Below are 22,014 nucleotides of genomic sequence, written 5' to 3' on the forward strand. Positions count from 1 at the left end.
GCCAGCGTAAGTACCGGTTCGCTACCCTAGGCTGAGGAAAGGGTTAAGAAGAATAAAAGGAGATAGAAGAAACAAATAGAGGTAAGAAATGGACTACGGAAGGATGTTATGGATGTTAACCAGAAAGGCGTCTGGCCGCTAATCCAGCTGGCGCTTCAAGGTTTCAAAAATTGCCGTGCAAGTGGACTTTTTACAGAAGTAAAATTTGCCTTTACTTTGAATAAAAGCTTACTATAGGTAAACTCTTGTTTAGGCTCGACCAGCAGAGCTAGTAAGTTATGTGAGTTCAAACAAAAACTGCTTCTGATCGCTGAAACTGGCGACACCCCCGACATTTCGTTTTTGCGTGAACGCGTTGTATGGGCTATACTTTTGTGCACGCTAAAAGCGCCTCATTTGCTGTTAGAAACATCAGTCTAACCACCAAGCTTTACTTCAGTTATTCGCATTCTGAGGGGTCGCTGAATCAGAAGCCTCGTAGATAACGGAAGCGCCGAGTCAGAAGGCTAATCGTTCGGCCCATTGCTCTCGACTACCGTATCCCTAAAAGGCCTCTACCGCGTGCACATGTACCTAAAGCTTCCTATTAAGAAACGCTCCGGATGATGACAAGGGCATTTACAGGAGACAACACGGTGTAATTCCTAACACCCTCCTATCTTATTCACAAGAGCAGCAAACCTGTAGCTTGCAGGCTACCTTATCACTTTTGCCTTAAAATGAAAAGCTACGAAAGCGCAGAAACTACAAACGCTTTGCACGGGGCCATCTCTTGTTCGACCCCGGTGAGCAAGCGCACCGCCGACGCAATTTGCGAGAGTGAAAAGCGCGTCCGAGCGAGCGGTGTTGATGACGCGCCCTGTCATCGCATGCGTGCCTGGAAGGAAGGAGCGAGGGAGGTATAACATGATTAGGGCCAGCGGCAGCCGCCACTGAAACGCGCTGCTCGCAAACGAGCTGGCGGGGGGTCGTCTCGCAATCACCACGGCCCGCGATAGCGGCGGCTGTCCCGTCTTCGACGAGCGACCGGCGCGTTGGACGCGCCCGCGTCTCGCTCCAACACGCGAGACGTGAAGCCACGCGAGAGCTCATCGATCTCTCGAAGCGCCGGGCCGTATTTATTCTAAGCGCGCTGCCCCGTCCTACCGCGCCTCCCTGCTTCAGACTTTATTTTTTTTTTGGGGGGGGGGGCACTCTCCTTCTTATCCTTCTCTCACTCGCTCACTCATTCACTCTCCTCTCTCTCTCTATGATTGAGATTTCTTTTTTTAGTTTCTTCAATTCCACTTCGTTCGATATTCAGTGCGACTGCACGCGAATGCATGCTTTCCTGCACTGCGCGGCGTAGTGATTCAAGCAAGAACTTGATAGGGTTTCTGCGAAACCCGGCCACGACGGCGACGCAGCGTTCTCGTTGCCGACGGCTCGTTTTTCCCGAGCCTCGATTCCTCGACCTCCCCCCTCCCCCTCTCCCTCATTCCTTCTCTCACGACCGCTATAGTCCCACCACTAGTGGATTAAGGAAATGCGAGCAGCTCAGTGCATACCCCGCGCAGTGATCTCCCGTAGAGAACATGCACAACAGGCTCATTTGGCTGCCGGTAGCTTTAGAAATGGTAGAAAAGAAAAAAAAAGAAAGAGAGAGAAAACGAAGTGATCGAGCCTCGGCTCGTAAGGTGGGGCCTTTCCTTTACCACGTCGTGATGTAGACGTGAAGTTTGTTTCTGTCATGCGCGCGTGCCAAGGACAGGTCTTCTTTGTGAGAACTCGAGCTTTCCCTCACTGCACTTGTGCTTGCTGGTGGCCTCTGTAACCTTTCTTTCGATAGTCACGTCAGTGGCGGCGGTAAGCTCCGCGCGCTACTAGAAAAAATTAAAGAATACGCAAAACGAGCTTTACTGACAGCTTTGGATTTAAATCGCTCTAAGTGGAGATTTTAGACATCGCACTGAACTCGGTGTACAGATTTTTCATTTACGTTGCCACTAAGTTTCTTTAGCAAGTCAGGTCGAGCGGTACTAAAAGAATTCACAAGTTATGCAGATCAGCTGTCTGGAAAACGTTTAACTCGACAGCCGTAACACTCCAGTTAAGTAGTTGTCAGTGGAACTTGTTCTCGCGTTTTACTAGATATGTTCAATTTTTGCTGTTTTACCTACAGCCGCGCAAGCGGGACATGCGGCACAGACGTTCAGCTTATGTGCTTGTCTGTTAAGTGGAGTATTTAGAGAAGTTCAAAAATTATCATTACTGATCTCTTCGGGCACGGATGCCCTTGTACAGAAGAGATTGCTCATCAGTATTGCTAGCGTGCTTTGTCCACGTATTGCTTTGTTAATGTGCTCTAACGCTGCTTTGTCTATTTATGCATATCTTCATAGAATAATAATTTTCCTTACGTAATAGATCACGTTGAGTCTACAACTGTTGCAATGGCTTACGCCTTTAGCATGTAAAAAAAAAACCAAGCTATGCTCATTGAAAATTAATGCTAATGGACATTTTCAAAGCACAACTTGACGCACAGTTAACGCTGTGCCACGTAAAGTACTGGACAAAATGATAAGGAAGAAATGCCGCTCAATGCCCTCAGCAGGCAGACCAACGTACCTGATGGAAGAGCCTTAAAGTCCGCACTATGAAAGGCTATCATCTCTTGAGCTAAGACACGTTCTTGGCCCATAGGCTAACGCTACCTGTGGATCTCGAGCAACGCCGTTACCTTTATGCTTCCTCGGAGACACTGGTCTCGACGAGAAACTTTGGTTTGTTGAGTGTTGAAGTGTGCTATGTGTAAGCTTCGCATCTGTGACGCGCGCTGTGCAAGTATCGTTTCATTTTTTATCGTACCCATCTGGAGCACCATGCCAAGCGTACCACCCCGCAAACCTCTACAGAATTCATTGAGGAGCCTAGCTCTTTCTCATGGTCATGGCCAGGGATGTTTTGGTGCGAAAACTGCCAAATTCGAGATCATCTTCAGACATGGTCTTAATTATAAAGGACGCTCTCACCTGTATTTCAGCATGCGCTCTTATCCCACATATTAACTACGTTAGTAAAGCACACTAATTTCCTTAGCTGATTATTTAAATACTTAGACATCACCTAACACACGAGTTTTGTAGGTCAGAACATATAACGAAAGTAAATAACAAAGCTAACCACGTTCTTCGCAACTTCAGCCTTTATTTGACACTCCGTCACACGTTCCGCAAAGCTTCTAACATGTATGACAACTCCACGGCCCAAACTGGAATACGCATGCGCAGTCTGGGACGCTCATCAATCTAATCTTTCCACCTTAATTCAATGGATCCCAAACCGTTCAGCCAGATTTACTTTGAATGCTTTTCCCTATTACAGCAGCATGTTTCAGCTTGATCTAATCTAAACTTGATGGCCGGGAACTATGACGTAAAATTGCGAGAATATGTATGTACCACTAATTATATCGCTCATCGGCTAGTAACAATACAATCTTGGCGGTCCAGCGCTCACACACCTATCACCAGAAAGCCGTACAGCCATCACACACACGTGCTTATTCACTTCTTACGTCCTTTGTCCAGACAGCAAGGCACTGGCACGATCTGCCCGAAGAAGCTGTGCACCCTTTCAGAGCGGCGAACTTCGTGGACCCCTGCTGGAAATCTTTCTTCTGTAAACAAACCTACACCTCACGTAACTTCCCTAACGGGAGACTTTGAGAAGTTATTAATAAATAAGTTATTATAAGAACGTATTTCGTCAATAATTTTGTTTCTATATGATTATATTCCCATTTAGCATGAACCGAGTATTTCCTGACGCGAGCCTCTTCTATGAATGTGACGCTGAGCAAATCATATCTGTATCCCTGTCACACCACCTTTGGTAACTTTAGTAACTTTTGTGGACTCTATTAGAGACGGCGAATTTCATAAGGATGGATGTGTTAGTGCTGTACGCTCCCTCATCACAGTCCAACTTACTCAGGTTTAATGTAGTGTATAGCTTTTAAGTTCAATTCATGCAGCCTCTGTGGCATCTGTCCGTAGACATTATCATCAATTTTATCGCCATTATTTCTGTGTTGTAGAAACCATCAGAGAAGTCACTGTCCGCGATTTGATTTCAGGTCTATGACAAATGAGAGGTCGTGCCGCCATAGGCGACATGTGGTCGACGATATCGCGCGCTGCCCTCATTTTAATTACCATCAACGTCGCCTCTGGATTGTGCTCAAAGCGTTCCTTATAGTTACCCTCTACCACTGATCTATCTCTTCGATTCGGTAGGCAAATATTCGTAGGCATTGGACTTAATGTTACTTGTACAAGAAATATACTAAAGTGCAAAATTCAGCCGCCAGACTTACCAATATGCTTTGTGCGCAACGTTCCTGAGGATTTATGACCTGTTTTATAAGACTGCTGCCATTACTTATCAAACAGACCATCTATGAAGATCGAACTACGTTTGAAGCACTGCTCGAGCTTAAAAAAAGTTGGAGGACGCTTAAGCTTCGCCTTTAAGAGTGGAAAGCGATAGCATACAAGGGAACGGGGCGTCGCTCCGTGGATTCCGATAAATTCATGCGCCAAGGCGCGCAAATGGCGGACGCCGTGGCCGGTCTACGAATTGGTCGAAACGCTGGAAAAGGGATTTGTTTGAGTTATCGCGTAACAGAATTGTGTTTTCTCGTATATTCAAATTACAGTCTCATGCGATCATGTCTGTAGGTTGTGTGTAAGTCGTACATTACGATTTTCCACGTATTTTAGCTTGAGAATTACAATTATTTCAGTAACTTCCTTGCACCACTTAATGGGCCACATGTGGGTGGTTCGAAAATCTTTTCGAACGCCGGACGCCAACACCGGATCTTGTGTGACACAGGACCCTCAACGATATCGCATTAATAAAGAGAAGACACACTTTTCCAGCGCGGCACCACCGTCTCCGAGTTGCCCGCTACGAAAGCGCTGCTGGTGTTTAAGGTTCACAGGCCTGAATGAAACTTTGTGACTAAGTTGAGTGTGCGTGGAGTAGCATGTGTGTGGATGTATGTGTGTGCGTGTGTGTGCACTTTTACGTGGTCACTGTGCATACCATAATCATCATCCAGCACCTACGCCACCACGCCAGGCTATCAGCCAGGCTAACATATCCGGCTTTTCATTAAGGCCAGTATCTCTCTCATCACTATATAAGCACCCTGAACAGCAGTTTGTACTACATCACGCAAATGGCGCGCACACAATAAACACACATGGCACGCACCCACATATGCGCGCACACACGCACACGCATGCACGTGTGTTAGTTTTTTGTGTGATTATTTCGTGGTTTGTGTGAAAGGGTCTTTGAAGTACGATAATTTTTATTTGGCGTTACCGACTAGCTACGCTGTCAAACTAATCCGAGCCAAATTTACACATTCACTCAAACAAACTACGCAGGGAAACAAGCTACAGAAAACGTAGTCTCCTATGTAGCTAGCGCAAGCGTGTGCTGTTCAGAAGATTACCAACTTGCGGATGAGATTAGTGATAGGCTCATTTTGACAGCTTGCCAGTCAGTTCGAGAGCGGGCTCTTGCTATCTATACGTCGTCGCTACAGGCACAGTCGACGGCACTACGTCGCAACCCAACGCAGCGAACGTGTGTTCGATGCCATCAGGTGTCATTTACGCGACGTCGCGGTCCGTGCATGTAACTGTTAAAACAATTAAATCCTGAGGTTTGACGCGCCAACACCACGACCTCATTAGGATGCCCGCCGTACTGGGGAAATCCCAATTAATTTTAACTGCCTGGGGTTCTCTAACATGCACTTACACGAACGTTTTTTTTTTTTATTTCGCTATCCTCGACTTGTGGCCGCGGTGGCGGGATCGAACCCGGGACATAGAGAACAGAAGCGCAACTACAAGTGCCCGTAGCGGCTACGCTACCGCCGCGGGTATGCATGCAGTCCTATAAAGAGGACATTGAGGAGCTGGTAGGAAATGGAGTGCACTAAGCAAGAATTTAAATAAGCATGCATTTGCCTGTCCTGTTCTCCAGCGTGCAGAGTACCGCGTACGGTAATGTACGCTAACCTAATGGGGTTCTTGTGCACACGTGGCCATGAAGTACGGCATCAAAGGGGCCGCGAATAGGCTTTACCAGATGCATTCAGCAGGCAAGAGTAAAAATGATCTGATATGAAAGATTTAAAATGATCCAATAAGAAAGTTTTGCCTCGTGCCCCCTCGAACGCGGTCGCTGATCGCTCGTCCTCACTGTGGCAGTCAGGAGTTAACCGGCAACCAGATAAAGTGAAAGCGATTCATTCTCAACTGTGCTCCTCGCGCAAGTCAACCGATGTCGGCGCATCATTCTAGTGCCGTTGGATGGCTGCGCTGTTATCATGGCGAAAACATTACATTTACTAAAAATGAAATACGAAACGCAGCTCCTATCTAGATTAAACCAGCATCAAGGGGCGACACAAGATGTAGTCTCTGGGATGGAGTGACGCTCATGACTTCTAGCTACGTCAGGAATAATTACCGCGTTGTTGCCGGTTTATGTCGTAGTAGTTGTAGTAGTAGTAGTAGTAGTAGTAATAGCAGCAGCTTATTTTTAAGAGTAAATTATTGGTTTTATATCCCAGGATTTCACGGTGGGTTATGCGGGACGCGATAGTGGAGAGCTCCGCTTAATTTTTTACCATCTGGGATTTTTTAACGGGTGCCTCGGGTCAGCGTAATTGCATTCTGGCCACGTCGGAATGCGGGCGCCGCGACCTCGTGCTCTCCAGAAAAGTACCATAGACACAGGATCGACTGAGCCTCTACTGCGGGTCGTTGTGGTCTATTAACAGAAAGTACATGGCATAAATGGCTGGAATAAGATGGAAATAATTAGTCGAAGAAAAACAAGATGGAATGGCTTAATTTATCCGCAGAAAAAACAGATGCCAGAACTTCGCGGGAGTCTGGAGGAAAGCGGGACCATGTACAGTGCCTATTCGAATATAATGTCCAAGACACCTATTTTCTTTTTATCCTTGCTTTCGATATGATGCGGTTCTATACACTATACACTATCAACAAAGATGGTTCTGTGCGCTATGTCACGCGTAGTTTTTTTTTATAGCGCAGCACTTAGGCGCCCGTTCCTGCGTTGAGCGTCGGCGTTGGTGTAACCGAACGAACACGCACAGCGAAGAATGAAAGAGCGAACGCGGAGAGCAGCGGGGGATGAAAGACGGCGTAGCGAAGAGAGCGCCAGTAAGAAAGCGGAGGAGGAGGGCATGGCGAAGGCGTGAGAAGGAAAGCGTAGTGCCGCGCCAGACGGGGATATTCGGCGACGACCGCTACGAAATGGCGCCACATTAATGCGCCGTCGTCTGTTCACCTATGGCACCCGGCGAGCGCGTCCACCGATACCGTATATGGGAACAAAGCACTGCATGAGCATAGATCTGTCTGCGGCGGCTGCTGTGAATCGTACCCGCGCGTCACCCACGCGCTACCTCTCGCGATATCCCAATTAGCGAGGTAGTCGCGCCACATTTCGTTCCGTTTGCAACGTGCCGCACGAGACGGATAGTCCGCACCAGTCAATATATCGCGAAGTGAAAACACGTATAAAGCTGAGCTCAAATTTCGCATTAGGGAGTATTGTAATCGGCAGTTAATTTTTTTTTAAATTATCGAAGCCAAGGAGCTGCCACAGCTGACATTGCGGCTATTATAGCGTCGGGATCGGAGGAGAGGTGTGGGAGAGAGATGTGTGTGCTGGAGGGGAGACTACTGTCTAATAAGAAGGCAGAAATCTTCACAAATTCTAAGACAGTCACACAGGGCGGGAACACAAGGTTGAGTATTATTCTCAACCAGTTGAAATTACTGCTCAGTTCCGTATTTTCTTTCTATGTAAACGTATTTGCTACGTTATTTCTTCTGACTGGTATGCATGTTTTTATCATGTCGGGAGAAAACTTCTGTGACACGTTAAATCATAAAAACCAAGTCGTGCACAGCACAAAAGATGCCGTGGATGTATATCTATCGCAATGGGGTGTGGTCAGAACAGCTGTGGTCTGTGTCGGAGGTAACTGTCCGCCTTGGTTGCAGAGTGGCTATGGTGTTAGGCTGCTGAGCACGACGTCGCGGGGTCGAATCCCGGCCACGGCAGCCGCATTTCGATGGGGGCGAAATGCGAAAACACCCGTGTACTTACATTTAGGTGCACGTTAAAGAACCCCAGGTGGTCGAAATTTCCGGAGTCCTCCACTACGGCGTGCCTCATAATTAGACAGTGGTTTTGGCACGTAAAACCCCATAATTTAATTTTAGAGGTAACTGAAACATGAACGCCAGACGTGAAAGATTACCACCGCTCACCTCGGTGCACGCTGTCGTCGTACATTTGGAAGATTAACTCCTGGACGACGTTGCGAAAAAAAGAAAGAAAAAAAAAAAGCTCGCGTGTTGGTGCGTAATCGAGTGCGTAAAAATTTGCTGTTCCAGCGTCCGCCTTTCCTTTTTCACACTAAGTGCTCATTAGCTTCGCTGTCAAACAAAGGAAAGAAAGATGAGCGGTAGCCTAAAATAGTACACTGTCGGTTAAGTTGAATATAGTTATAAAGACAGCAGACCGAGCGCTGGCGAACACCCGTAGCGTCCATTTAAATTTCACTTTCTTTGTTGATGACTTCAACTATGCTTCAACGGCAGCGCTCTTATTTCCGGAACACCACGGATGGCAATTTCGCTCGCTTCTTTGCTGCTCTGTACACCTTCTTGTGACTGCTTTTTCTCCTTTACATTAGTGACTCATTGCCCATCGCCCTTATTGCTCACTGCGCGAGTGTGAGACGAATTTAGACGTTAATCAGCGCCTTCGCCCATACTTTATACTATGGTTCTGCGCTGTCTAGTGTCTGCCCAGTGTCTGCGCCTACGGCGAAACAGCTTTTCACTGCTCCTGCTGCAAAAAAAGAAAAAGAAGGAAAGGAAAGCCTATGTGCCTCTACTCTTGATGCCTGTGCGCACCACTCCCGGGGTGAAAAACGGTCTCGTTTGCTAAATACGGTCGAGTACCGCTTCGAGCGGTAGCGTTAGAGTGGCACTCGCGGCTTCAGTTGACGACACACCATTGTGCATTGTGTGGTTCGGGCACCGGCGCGGGACCCTTTCAACAGCGTGGCTTTATCGGGGTTGCGCCGGAAGTCATTAAATACGTTACTCATTCGAGTACGCTGCTTTTTCGGTTGCTTCTCCTTTCATGTACGCATTCGATGTTTTTCGCCTAGAAGCTATGTGTATATTTCGCGCGTCGTTGAATGATGCACTCGTCAATGCCTTATCTCCCACAGGCTAACATGATGGGCGCGAGGGAATGCGAGAAATGATGACGCTTTTTTTTAGCCTTCCGGATGCGCTAAAGAATGCGGTGCGCCGCTGTTGCATAACGCGTTCTAATAGCGCTTTTAGGTCGAAGCCCGCTTAACAGCGCTAGTGCCACTGGCAGCGCAGGCGGTGATCACCCATTTTAAAACTGAAGGAAGGCGCACAATCAATCAATCAATCAATCAATCAATCAATCAATCAATCAATCAATCAATCAATCAATCAATTGGTTGATTGATTGATTAAATGCGGTGATTAAATTAGTCGTACACTGGCACTTTCTTCTAAAGCAACTAAGCCGCAGTAATGGCGAGAGAGAGCAAGGCTTGTTATCTTGGCGTGGAATTTTGATTTGCGCCTTTCTGATCTTGCCTCAGCTCTTGAGGTCTTCATCTTTTTTCGTTCTTGTTTCATTTAGGGACGTTTAAATATCGAGTTCGTTACGTGCCTCAAGTAAATGTATAAGTAAATGTATTCGTCATCAATCACCTTCTGACACATTCCCGTGTCTAGTATGAGTTCTGCGCTTACGTGTCGGGCCACCGCGTGTAAGCTTAGTCTGCACTCGCAGACGGGCGCTCTGTGGAATCACAAGTTAGGCGCTGCAGTTATGTCGGTGCCAGTCAGCTACACAAAAATGCAGCAGCAGGGAGCGGGTGCTTGCAAGTATAAAATTTGGCGTGCACATATATTACCTAATAGTGGCTCAAGCCACTATTAGGTAATATTAGTTCGCGTTTGGCTATCTTTCCTTTCAGGGGATAAAAAATTAACCTTTTAAACCGAAGCCTTTTCTTTTTTGCGTACTTTCGCAAACATTCCTGAGCATGGCTGCTGGCTGAATGCTGGTGTGTTGCTGAACAAATCTGTGGATATAGATACTAAGGTTATTTGAATGTACCCTGACAATCACTCATATAAAGTTTGTATATATACCAAATATACCCAGCTCTGTTATGGGTTAAAAAAATAATTAACGTCAAACATACAAGCTTAGCATATATCGTCGGCGCACATGCATCTCTACATCACATCAATCTGTTAATGGAATGGTGAATTATATTTAACTGATTCTTCTATTTACTCTATTTTATTTGGCCACTCAGCATGTTCCACTGGGCTTTTGGCCAATCCATCAGAATGGGCATGTCCCAGTATGCATGACGCCTACATAAAACATGAAAGTATAACATTAGCTCACAGATATCCCTGAATCAAGCCGATCTCTCAATGGAATGCTTAACTTTATATCCCTGCTCACCGCGGTGCTAGCTAAACACGTGTGTCCGAGCGTGTACGCGAGTGACGTGTGTAGACTGTGCGCGAAGGAGAGAGCCACCGCGGCTCACATCCTTTGGGACTGTAGCCTAAATCCGCGAGAAGCCAGCGAGAAGACGACGATCCCGCCTCAGCTAGAGGCTGCAACGAGGAGTTGTGACCAACAGACACAACTCAAGGCCGTCCAGCAGGTCTCGGCAGCTCTAGAGAGGCAGCGACCGCGCGAAACCGAGGAGAAGGAGGGCAGCACCCCCAGGAAGGGGGCAGCGGCCCTCTCGGACCCGAGGAAGTAGCGAGGAACCAAGACCTCGAGGAGCACAATGCACGAGACTGACGTAGTGGCAGCGTCGCGGTAAGAGCTTGTCCTCCCTGCGTGGAGGGAGCCTAACCGACTCTGCAGGCATTTTCACTAAAGCTGTTCTCTCTCTCTCTCTCTTGACATTTTTCAATTTAGCCATCCTTAGTGTGCCACTGGTGGTGTTCCTATTCGTGGCCTAATTTCTAGAATTGGTATTTGCTGCTGTGACACAGATGTACAGAATCCCTAAATGTTGATTCATGCGCGTCGTACTTCTCTTTGCACGCACCAGTGATCACCAAACTGTAGGCATCGCCGTTAGCAGTAAAGTATTCTACTAATCGCTTTATTAGGCACCGCTTCGCATAAATTCCAACGTGTGCATTGGATCTGCGTAATAATCTCGCAAGAACAAGCGCATTCTAGAAAAGAAATATAGAAAGCAAAGCGCAGCTGATGTCTCAGTGTGTTGTCCACTCGGAAGGCTCGCAGCCTGCTTAGATATTTTTTTAATCTCTTCAGAAGCATATACAGGTAGTCTTGCGTTAATTGCTCTTGCGCCATTTTGAAGCTTGTTCTGACCCACAAGGTTCCTGAACTTTTCACTACAGCATTCCTGAGCCAGCACATCTGCGTATGAACACAGCGTGACATCTTTCAAATAAAAAGTTAAACGTTCATTGAAGTCGCGGGTATCATAAGATATGCGTCGTAGTAACATATTTTTCAAGGAATTGCCTCATGCGGTTATACAAATGAAATGGAAATCTATAACAAAAACATGCGGCTCACACAGTTGAGAAAAAAACGGTGCGGCCTTGGTGAACGCTGCATGGAGACGTTTACCTAGGTGCATGCCTATAGCATGCTACTCGGGATGGGTACGGTGAAAAATTAAATTATAGGCGCAGTGTACGTCACAGATACTAAACATATACAAAAAACATACCACACTGCTCAACATACAAACAAACTTGTGTCCCACTAAGACGAGTGTCTGTAAGAAAGGTTAGGAGTGCTTTCTTTTTGAGACGTGTGCATGTACGTAGCGTCGGTCCACGAGGCCACTTCCATGTCGCAGGTAAAGGGGGCGACAATATTTGATGAATATTTAGTCCGTACATTGGGGCTGGTGTTTCTTAGGTCGGTAGCCTATAAGCACTCACTCTGCACTTGTAGATGAGAAGGACCTTACATCGTGCCTACGCAGTCACGTGGGTCGTGGACGTGCACTTGGTTGAATACACTTGGAATGAATCTGTACCACACCTTAGTGAAGAAAAGAAATCTACGTAGTCACGAGCCTGATCTTCCGGAGAGCTTTTGTTAAGGCGTTACATGTCCATCGGCTAAATGTAGCCATGGATCATTTGCTTTATGCACTAAAAGGGAAATACTGTCCCTTGCTCTACGCCGACCATCCATAATCTTGTAAGTAAACCATCCCATCCGTAACAATCTTGGTGGAGGTGCTGGGTACATCGCACTAGACGACCGAGCTATGCTACCCTTTAGACGCAGCAAATGGTTCGCCGGGCTACCACCGGGAGACGCTGACATGAGTGAATCGGACGGAGGTGACGTTCACGAGGAAACTGGGGAAGAAAGGATTCGCCCAAGGCAGTCTGGCTACTGGACACCTCATTTAGAAGCACGCGCATTCTCAGGAAAAGCGAATGAGGACGTCGAAGACTGGTTGAGACACCACCAGAGGGTGAGCAGCCACAATGAATGGAACGCACCTGCGCAGCTCTCTGACATTGTCTTTTTCCTTGCCGGAACTGTCCTTATGTGGTTGGACAATAATGAGGGCTCGTTTACAACTTGGGCCAGCTTGGTCGAAGAGATAAAGAAATGCTTTGGCGATTCGCGTTCGAAAAATAAAAGGGCTGAACAGGCACTTTCATCGTGAGCGCTGTTACCGGGGGCGACGTGCACTACCTACAATGAGAAAATCGTGAAGCTGTCCGGAATTGTGAACGCAAGCATGTCGGACGAGGACAAGGTTGGACACCTACTCAAGGAAAATACCGAATATGTATACAATTTTTTTATCTCTAAGGAACACCTCACTACCGCTTCCGACTTAAGGCGTCACTGTCGTACGTTCGAGGTTCCTAAAACACCCCGCATTCTTCCCAAGATTGGTTGGCTGGATAATGTGACCAACGTAGGAAGTGTGGACGTACCTGCCTCTAACGACCTTGCTGTTTTATAGCTACGACGAGTTATCAGAGACGAGCTGGCTCATTTTCAAGGCCCAGATGCCAACCACGTGTGCCACCAATGCTCCGTTGGTGAGCGCTACTGTGAGGCACCGGCAGCGTGGCCACGACTTGCCTACAGTGACCATCCCGTTTACAACACCCATGCCCAGGGCATCATGGCACAACCACAGACTATGAATTTTAATGCCGACGTGACCGCCAGCCGCGACGTGCGTATCCGTCCACAACACGCCTTCGAAATCTGTGCCCAACTTAAATGAAAATCGTAGACCGCCTGTTTGCTACAGCTGCGGGGCTCAGGGACACATCGCTAGGTATTGCTGGCGTCGTCCGCAGCGTAGACCTGGGGAGTCCAACTCCGCGAGAACGTGCATATTCACCCCGCATGCAAGAAGTTGCATCCTGGCAACAATTTGTCCCTTTTCGTCAGCTACTTCGAGAGTGCACGCCAAGGAATGACTCCTCACAACCTGACCACAGCCTGACTCCACCGCCGACCCGGACACGTCGATCGCCATCTATCTCCGCATTACCGCTTGTTAGTTTCCCAGCTGGGAAACTAGCTGGTGCGACCGCCTATCGCCATGTCAAAGAACAAATTGTGTGTTTGTGTCCATGGTGCAAATACTGTGGCTTTAAAAAAAATTCCTGTCACGATACACCGGCCCATAGGTCATACTGAAACGCTTGAGTGACGTGACATATACGTCATCGCAAGGGTGAATTCGCAGAACCGGTGGTCACGTAAAACGCAAGTCGTGCACGTCGCCCGACTGAAACTGTGCCACCATCGGGCTATGTAACTCGCTCGGGGAGCTTAGCCTGCCCCCGGTGAAACCGTCACACTGCACGGCACAGCCGAAGGAAGAGAAAGTAGAGCTGTGGGCGAGGAGCTGGCGGCTGCCTGTTGGCCTCGCATGACCGTCCTGTCTCTTGCTCTACGCTAAACATCTATCTTGTAAGCAAAGTCATCCCATCCGTAACAATATGAGGTGGTGAACACTGAATAACACTCACTTTGGGCTATTAATCTAGGTAAAACATTCGTTTTTTTGGGGGGGGGAAAGGAGGTAATCACAGGTTCTGCTTCAAGCACATAAATGGCATTTATTCTTTGTTATTTGCATTCTTCTTAGCCACGGAAGATATACCAAGTCAATCTTGGAGTACTATCTTGACGCAAGAGCACGATGGTACTGGTAATTCTTTATCTTTTTGTTTTTTAAAATTTAGGCGGCAGCTTTATTCACAACGTTACAGTAACCGAATGAATACGCTATAAAGAATGCGTGGCACAAGAGATGGAAGATGTAGGCAATTCCTGGGGGGTCCAACTTATATAACAATTACTTCCCTACCGGAACACTTGTAATAAAGTAATGTTCTTGTAGTCTACAAGCCTTAACATCTTAGAACGCTGTAATTGTTAAGCGTAGGTGTTCCTGCTGAAATAGTATTATTAATTTGCGGAATTAGGGGTAGCAGAGATTAGGTAAAAATAGTAATAAACTCCCAATAAGAGCTTGCAGTCTTGCTTGTTGGGTGGCGGAAATAAAACACTGAGAACATAGGTTTCCCCACGGTAGTTCGATATACTCGAAGACAAGTGTCCATTCCTCGTATCCGCATATGATTAACATCGCGTGCGAGTGCTTACAGCACAAGTTAGTCATCGGCTAACATATATGGCCGACCTCATAAGCAGGGCTGTTGAGAGGTTGAGAGGTATATATATATATATATATATATATATATATATATATATATATATATATATATATATATATATATATATATATATATATGTATATATATATATGTGTGTGTGTGTGTGTGTGAGTGTGTGGAAATGAAGGAAGGCGTAAAGGAATTTCTCTGTTTACACACAGAGGCCCTGGACGCCTTCCAGTTTTCCCACTGACATAAGCCCACCACATTTAGCCGACAGAAACTAAAAGGGCCAGTCGCAGGTAGAAGGTGTTAAAACAGAATCCCGCAGATTCGCAACACTTTTTACCTGTACTTAAAAACAAACTTACACGCCAAGCTTGCGGTAAGCTATACGAATAACAAATAAAAAATTTTAGTATTAAGGCATTGTGTACCTTTCCTTTATTGGAAAACGTAAAAAGAGGCTTTATGTGCGTCGAAACAGCTTAAAAGCACGCTTTTTGTCCTGACGTAGTATAACGATAAGGCATGCGACTGGACGCTTATCGGTGCCGAAGGCTCGTTCCTGTTATCGCGCCTGCGGAATAATCTGTACAAAGGCAGCTGCTAAAGAACCACCGTCCCGCTACACCCTCACTGCTGTTGCTCCAGGCTTGGCCTGCGCAATACAACATAAATGAGTATTTATTGTTGCCCACGGCGTTAAAGTGCAAAATATCTCATTGAAGGAAAACAATGTGTGGGTCTTAGGCAAGGGCGTTCGTTACCGCATCACGTAAATTACTGCTTCCTAATTCCGCAAAACTCCTGGAATCTAACAAGCCGCAGCCAAACGAAAGATTCAGAAAGGAGCTTACGACATGGCGCGTAAAAATGAACAAATAAATTGAGAAAAATAAAAGAAGTAGAGGAAGATATTCTCCGCGTGGTAAGAATTCCTCCAAATTTAAGACGCCTTCCTCGGAAGCAGCCAGTTGTAAAACATCGGGCCTTAATTTAATAAGGCTTGAGGGGGCCGTTCAGTAGCCACTTACGCGGGAAAGCTCGCGCCGCACTGTCCACATTCACAGTCGCGAGCGCTCGTTTCCCCTACACGTCCCGCAAGCGGAGAACATACTCAGCGCGGGGACAGGAACCGCACGTTCCCCGACTGCCACGCACGGACGTACAGACACACACACACACACGGTAGTCACCGACACGAAGGCCGAATGGCGCTACCGCTATCACGGGCACTGAGACAAAGACAAAACACATGCAATAGAGAGCGCTCTCTCGGCGAAGAACATCGACGTCTTTTTTCACCTCGGCTTTGCGGGCGTCTTTGCCGGGCCCGGGCTTGTCGCAGGTTACTACCGGAGCGGCTTTTACTGTCGCAGCCGGAGAGTCGTATACGAGGCGCCATTTGGGGGATGTCTTCCTCGCCAAGTCCTGCCCCCCTCCTGAACCTTCTCCAGCCCAGCCTCTACTTCGACCTCTCTTGTTTCCTCCCCTCTCCCCCTTCCAACTCCTACTCCTTGTGCCACGGATTCCCGTGTCTCCCGGAGAAACGCGGAATAGAAGCAGCAGTCAGAGCAGCGGTGGCTCAGCATCGGGTCGATGGCATGCGTTCCTCGTTCCCACCATAAGATATATATATATATATATATATATATATATATATATATATATATATATATATATATATATATATACAGCGAGAGAGAGAGACAGAGAGAACAGGAGAACCGCTCGGCATTCTCACGTTCCCTTTATTCCCTTTCTCCGCCAAACCCTGCTTCGCGCCGGCCGACGACGCGGTCGGGCCTGCGGCTGCCGCCACGGCCTTCTTATATGCGTTGCCGCAGCGGTCTCTGCCCCCCCTCCCCCTTTCTCGTAGAGGAAAAAAACGAGAAGAATACGGCGTGCTTTGTTTTGTCCCATTTGCGACCGCCGCCGCCGCCGTCGCCGGGAAAGACAGGGAAAGGAAAGGAAGACAACGAGTGCACTTTGGTTGCCACCGCGTCGTCGCCGACGTCGTTCTAGTGGTCGCCAGCAAGGCTGGCGCGTATCTAGCGCCAGCGGGACGTTTGGAAATCGGAGGAGTGGGTGGCTGTTGAAGGGGTGTTGTTGTAGCGTCACGCAGCTACCCCCCCCCCCTCTTCCCTCCCAGCCTTCCGTGCCCGTGCAAGCACGAGGCAAGCTGCTGTGCCGACTGCTCGTCTCATGACGAGAATGCCTCCTTTTCTTGTCGACATACAGAGACAGTGGTCCTCGTATAGCACGGCGTATTAGGGGAAATGGGAAATGCGGCTGTTGGCGGATCCTGCGGCGCTCTTCAGCCACGTTTAGCGCTTTTGTCGCTTCGTTCTTTCGTTCTTAGTTTTCGTTTTTTCTTGGCTTTTTTTTTTCTCCCTTTTCTTTTTGATCTCTGGCATCGTCGATCCTGTCTAAAACGACGTTCATTGTCGCTGCTACGATTTTAGTTTTTGCGCTTCTTTACTTTCCCGCTTTGTCTTTGCGCTCCCTGCAAACGTCTCAATGGATTCGTGACTAAGAAGAAAAGCTCAACGAAAAGAACCGGTCCATTTCTCGGGGCAAAAATAAATAAATAAGCGTGTCTTCAAAAGTGCTGCTGTTAGGCCTAATGTCTACGGTGGCTCCGCGCAATGGTGGTCGCAGCAGACGCCGCAGCATCGTGTACGACAACCACCGTGATACCGAACCGTGTTTTTGACGGACACGAGGCCAAAACGCACGTTTGCACCAGCTTGGCTGTACGTCTCCGTAGGTAGGAATGTCTTACTCCTTTTCAGTCTCCTTTATCAGTCGCATTGTTTGCACTAGATACACGGGAGCCGGAGCATACAAAGAGCAACGCTGCTTCTCGCAAGACGTACCGGCGGCGTCCTGATGACACATTCCCGTTCGGTATGTAAATGAGGAATGGGTGACTGCGTTCATTCCCTGCTTGAGCCACTCAGTGACAGCAAGGGATCGGAAACGACAAATGTTTGGAAGAAAGCTGCGGCAACGCGTGCATATCGGCCAGGTTGCGATCAAATAACATTTTATACGCCTTGACACCGTTGCGCGCTAACCTCTAGCTGCGCGTATCTGTCCAGTTAGGTTTCTTACCATTAAAAAAAATTCCGCACACTCTCTGAGCGCCAGGTCAAGAAAGCAAGAACGCAAGGTAAGCGTGTGTGTACTATGTCTGAGGCTGCGCGTCGACACGCAACTAAGTATAGTTAGGTAAATGAATTATATTCGAGTATAATCAAGGAGGAAAATATTTCTAGGGCTTTGCGGGCAAGAACCAGGATCTGATTGTTGGGCACGCCGTAGTGGAGGACTCCGGATTAATTTTGGCCTACCCGAGGCTCTTTAACGCGCACCTAAATCTATGTCCCACGAGCGTTCTTGCATTCCCATTCCCCCCCCCCCCCCCAAAAAAAATAAAAGTTGCGGTCCGCCGCTCACCACTGCCTCGAGCTCAGCGGCGCAATGCCCTAGCCACTATAAGCTACCGTGGCACGTCGTATATAATCCTCGAACAGAGGGAGAAAGAGAAATGCGGTTCGATATGCTATATAGTGATTTATGGCTGAAGAAATGACATTGTAGGTGCTAGTTATCCTCTGTTGTCGGCATATACAAGAAATGGTAACTATAAGCATCCGCTTTTTTTTTAAGGATAAGTAGATATACATATTACAAACGCAGAGCTTTCTTGTGTGCTGAGTTTGGTCAGCGTACTTAGCTATCATTAGTGACCTAGCAGATTCGTGAAGTGAATATTTATAATAAAATAAGTGAGCTTGTTATCATTCTAGCCGTGGAAGCTGCGACAAAGCACGGATTTCGATGTGCGTGTTCCAAGACGCAGACGTGTCTGCAAGTTCAACGCAATAAAGACATAGCAAATCTAGTACCAACTATACCAATTACAAAACGTAGCGGACGAACCAATCTTCTCTTGGCCTCCAGCATAGACAAACGGCTGTTTTCTTTCCTAAACGGTAACTTCGAGAAGCTGGGAACGTGAATGACGTTACTATAATTCGCATGTCGGCGTCACCGCGTGGTGACATGACATAGTTTGTCCACGAGAGAGAATAAAAATGAGCGCACGTCTCAACCTGTCCTCTTTATGATGCAGAGACAGAACCTGTCGATCAGCTATTCTCTTATTTGAAAAACATTGCCGTCTCTTATTTGTATGTCAGTGCCTTCACGTTTGTAGGATTTTCTATTTACAAATATACCTCCAATGCCTGAGACACTATTTCCTTTATTGCTAACGTTTTTTTTTTTTTTTTTAGTATTGCGAGCTGCAGTCATCGGCCCTTAAGCGCGTGACCTGCACTGTGTGTTCTCTATTCTTTGACATTCGTCATTTTGCCTCTTCCGTTCCTCTTTCCTCCCCTTCTTCCTATCTTCCACTTCTATGTTTCTCTCTCCTCGTTTCTGAGGAGTAGGCAGGCGTGCACCGTCCGGTGGCAGTTGCCCGCCTGGTCATCGCTTTCCCTTTCCTGTCTAGCGTATATGTGTGTTCAAAACAAATAATAATAATAATAATAATAATAATAATAATAATAATAATAATAATAATAATAATAATAATAATAATAATAATAATAATAATAATAATAATAATAATAATAATAATAATAATAATAATAATAACGGGCTTTGATGGTAAGTTGTATAAGGTAGGAAGAGAAAGAAAACGAAAAAAAAAAAATTAAATTAAATTATGGGGTTTTACGTGCCAAAACCACTTTCTGATTATGAGGCACGCCGTAGTGGGGGACTCCGGAGATTTCGACCACCTGGGGTTCTTTAACGTGCACCTAAATCTAAGTACACGGGTGTTTTCGCATTTCGCCCCCATCGAAATGCGGCCGCCGTGGCCGGGATTCGATCCCGCGACCTCGTGCTCAGCAGCCTAACACCATAGCCACTGAGCAACCACGGCGGGTCGAAAGAAAACGAGCCGTCGTACTCCTCATAAACTTTCCTGCTTTCGCTTAGTTTTTATTTTACAGCGACGAGACTACTTGAAGCGCCATCTATTATTTTGATTTGGAGCTGCTAATGAGCACGCCTTGAATGAGTTTTGCTGTTCATGTTTCCGAAGCGTATACTGTTCAATAATTAGGTCCGCATTATAACCTTCCCTGTTTGTTCCGTCTGGGCACGCATATGTGATTAAAACGTGAATTTCTTTTTTTTTTACCTGAACAATCACTTACGGAATCTCCTTCGAGCCACTTTTGTTATATACATCGTGCAAATTATTCAATGAACTGTAAGCCCTCTAAAAGCTGCGAACCCGCCGAAGGTAGAGTCGGATTTATATTCAGAAGTCCGCGCGGCACCTTTTGTCCTCAGTCGCGAAATTGTTTTCTTTGTATTGTGGACGCCTTATTCTCCACGTCTGTCAACTTTTGTCATTTTTTTTTTTTCTGTCTGGCGCAATATAATCCTCCTCCGCACAAAGAGACGTTCACAACAAAGTTTTCATTTCTGTTCACGATGAGCATCGATGTCGGCCGCCGCAGGTAGGCGATGCCAGTGCGAGGGTCCTCACGTCTTCGCATGTCTAGACCTCATTAGCGTAGCATTGCAAAACCCGCCGTTGACTACGGATGCCTCTGTGGGTCGCACATAGGCCGCTGTAGTCGCAGTAATAATCTTGGACAAAATTACGCGATGGTATAGTTGGTTAGAATGCACTTCAAAGGGAGTTAAGCTTTGGGTGCTTTTCTTTTGATTTAAAAGTGTTTACGTATTTGCGACACTGCCGCAGCTACGCACAACTGACTACAGTGCATATTATATATATATACATAGGCGTTTCAGTGGGACTTCCAACAGCTGCAATTAGGATATGAAGACAAGTAACCCTAGTACAGAAAGGCTTCGGTTTTTGTCGAGAGTTGCAAGATAATGTTAGCCAGCACCATCAACATTATTATGCGAAAAACATTTAGGGGAGCGTGACGAAGTTTGGAAATTTGCTGCAACGGCAACTCACATGATGCATCGATAACTTACTTTTGCAACCTACAAATCTGTGCACACAACTTACATTATACGTATATAGCTTGCTGTTGAGGTATTGCTCTTCTAAAATACAGGCTGAGATGCAGCAGAGCGCACTCAGAGGCAAGCTTGAACTGCCACCCAGAAAGAGCAATTGCTGGTGCCGAAGATAATCATGAAAAAGGCGACAACGGTAACGGCACAACGATAACGGAACGATGGTAACAACAACGTTAGCCGCATGAAGACCGAGCATTTATGCTTGGGTAGGGCAGATAAGTTTTATGTTTTGGCAACTTGTTTTTGTTAAAGGAACACAATAATTATAAGCATAATGCTGATACTGCTAATGGTGTCTTTTATCTTGAAGTATCTTTTAACAGTTGTCGCAATAGAAAGCCTAACATACACGAGCTTCTGAAAACATCAGTACATGTCGTTCAAGTTTTGCCTGACAGCCAGACTTCTGCAAGATTACCGTCTCCACGCCTCTGATGAATCAAAATAGACAATTGTAGCTTCCGAGACATCAACTGATTGACACTGTGCTTCACTCAGTTCGCTTTCTGTGGCACTAAATGCTGAAGTATATGAACTATGGTCACTGAGAAAACATCGAAACGCTCCCTACGTTTGTGTACACTTTGAGCATAATTACACGTGTACTTGTTTATCTTTTTTGTGGTGACCACTTTTCACCGTCTAACAAATGCTATAGCTCAGCGCTGTACGCGCCTACATGTATCGGACGTTTCTGGAACGTTATCGATGGTTCTATCTGCTGTCTGTTGTCACCGAAACTTGTGTAATCTGATTGAATGCGTGACGGGAATTGTGTAGAACCTTCTGGAAGACACGCGGGCACCAGCGATTAGTCCGAAACCTTCGAGTACTCATACATCAGAGTCGACGCGCTTGACCAGCAGGACAGTTTTCGACAATGGCCGACTACGTTCGGCGCTATGTCGTTGTGCTTTGAGTGTAACTTGTTTTTTATGGGCACAGGTTCGCCCAAGAAAAACTTAGTTTCGCAATTCACACTTCTGCTACTGTCTCCCTTACCGTCACTGCTAGGTGACAATATGATAATTAGTAAATAGTAATCAATAATAATAATGCA

General features: G+C 46.7%; 1 protein-coding gene across 6 annotated transcripts in view; it reads right to left on the reverse strand.

Annotated features, from left to right (window-relative positions):
* The window catches only part of GluClalpha (glycine receptor alpha 1), a 381,181-nt gene that overhangs the window by 323,661 nt on the left and 35,506 nt on the right, over window positions 1–22,014 (reverse strand). The gene's annotated exons all lie outside the window — the stretch shown is intronic.

Source organism: Dermacentor variabilis, chromosome 5 (assembly GCF_050947875.1).
Source record: "Dermacentor variabilis isolate Ectoservices chromosome 5, ASM5094787v1, whole genome shotgun sequence".
Taxonomy (NCBI): domain Eukaryota; kingdom Metazoa; phylum Arthropoda; class Arachnida; order Ixodida; family Ixodidae; genus Dermacentor; species Dermacentor variabilis.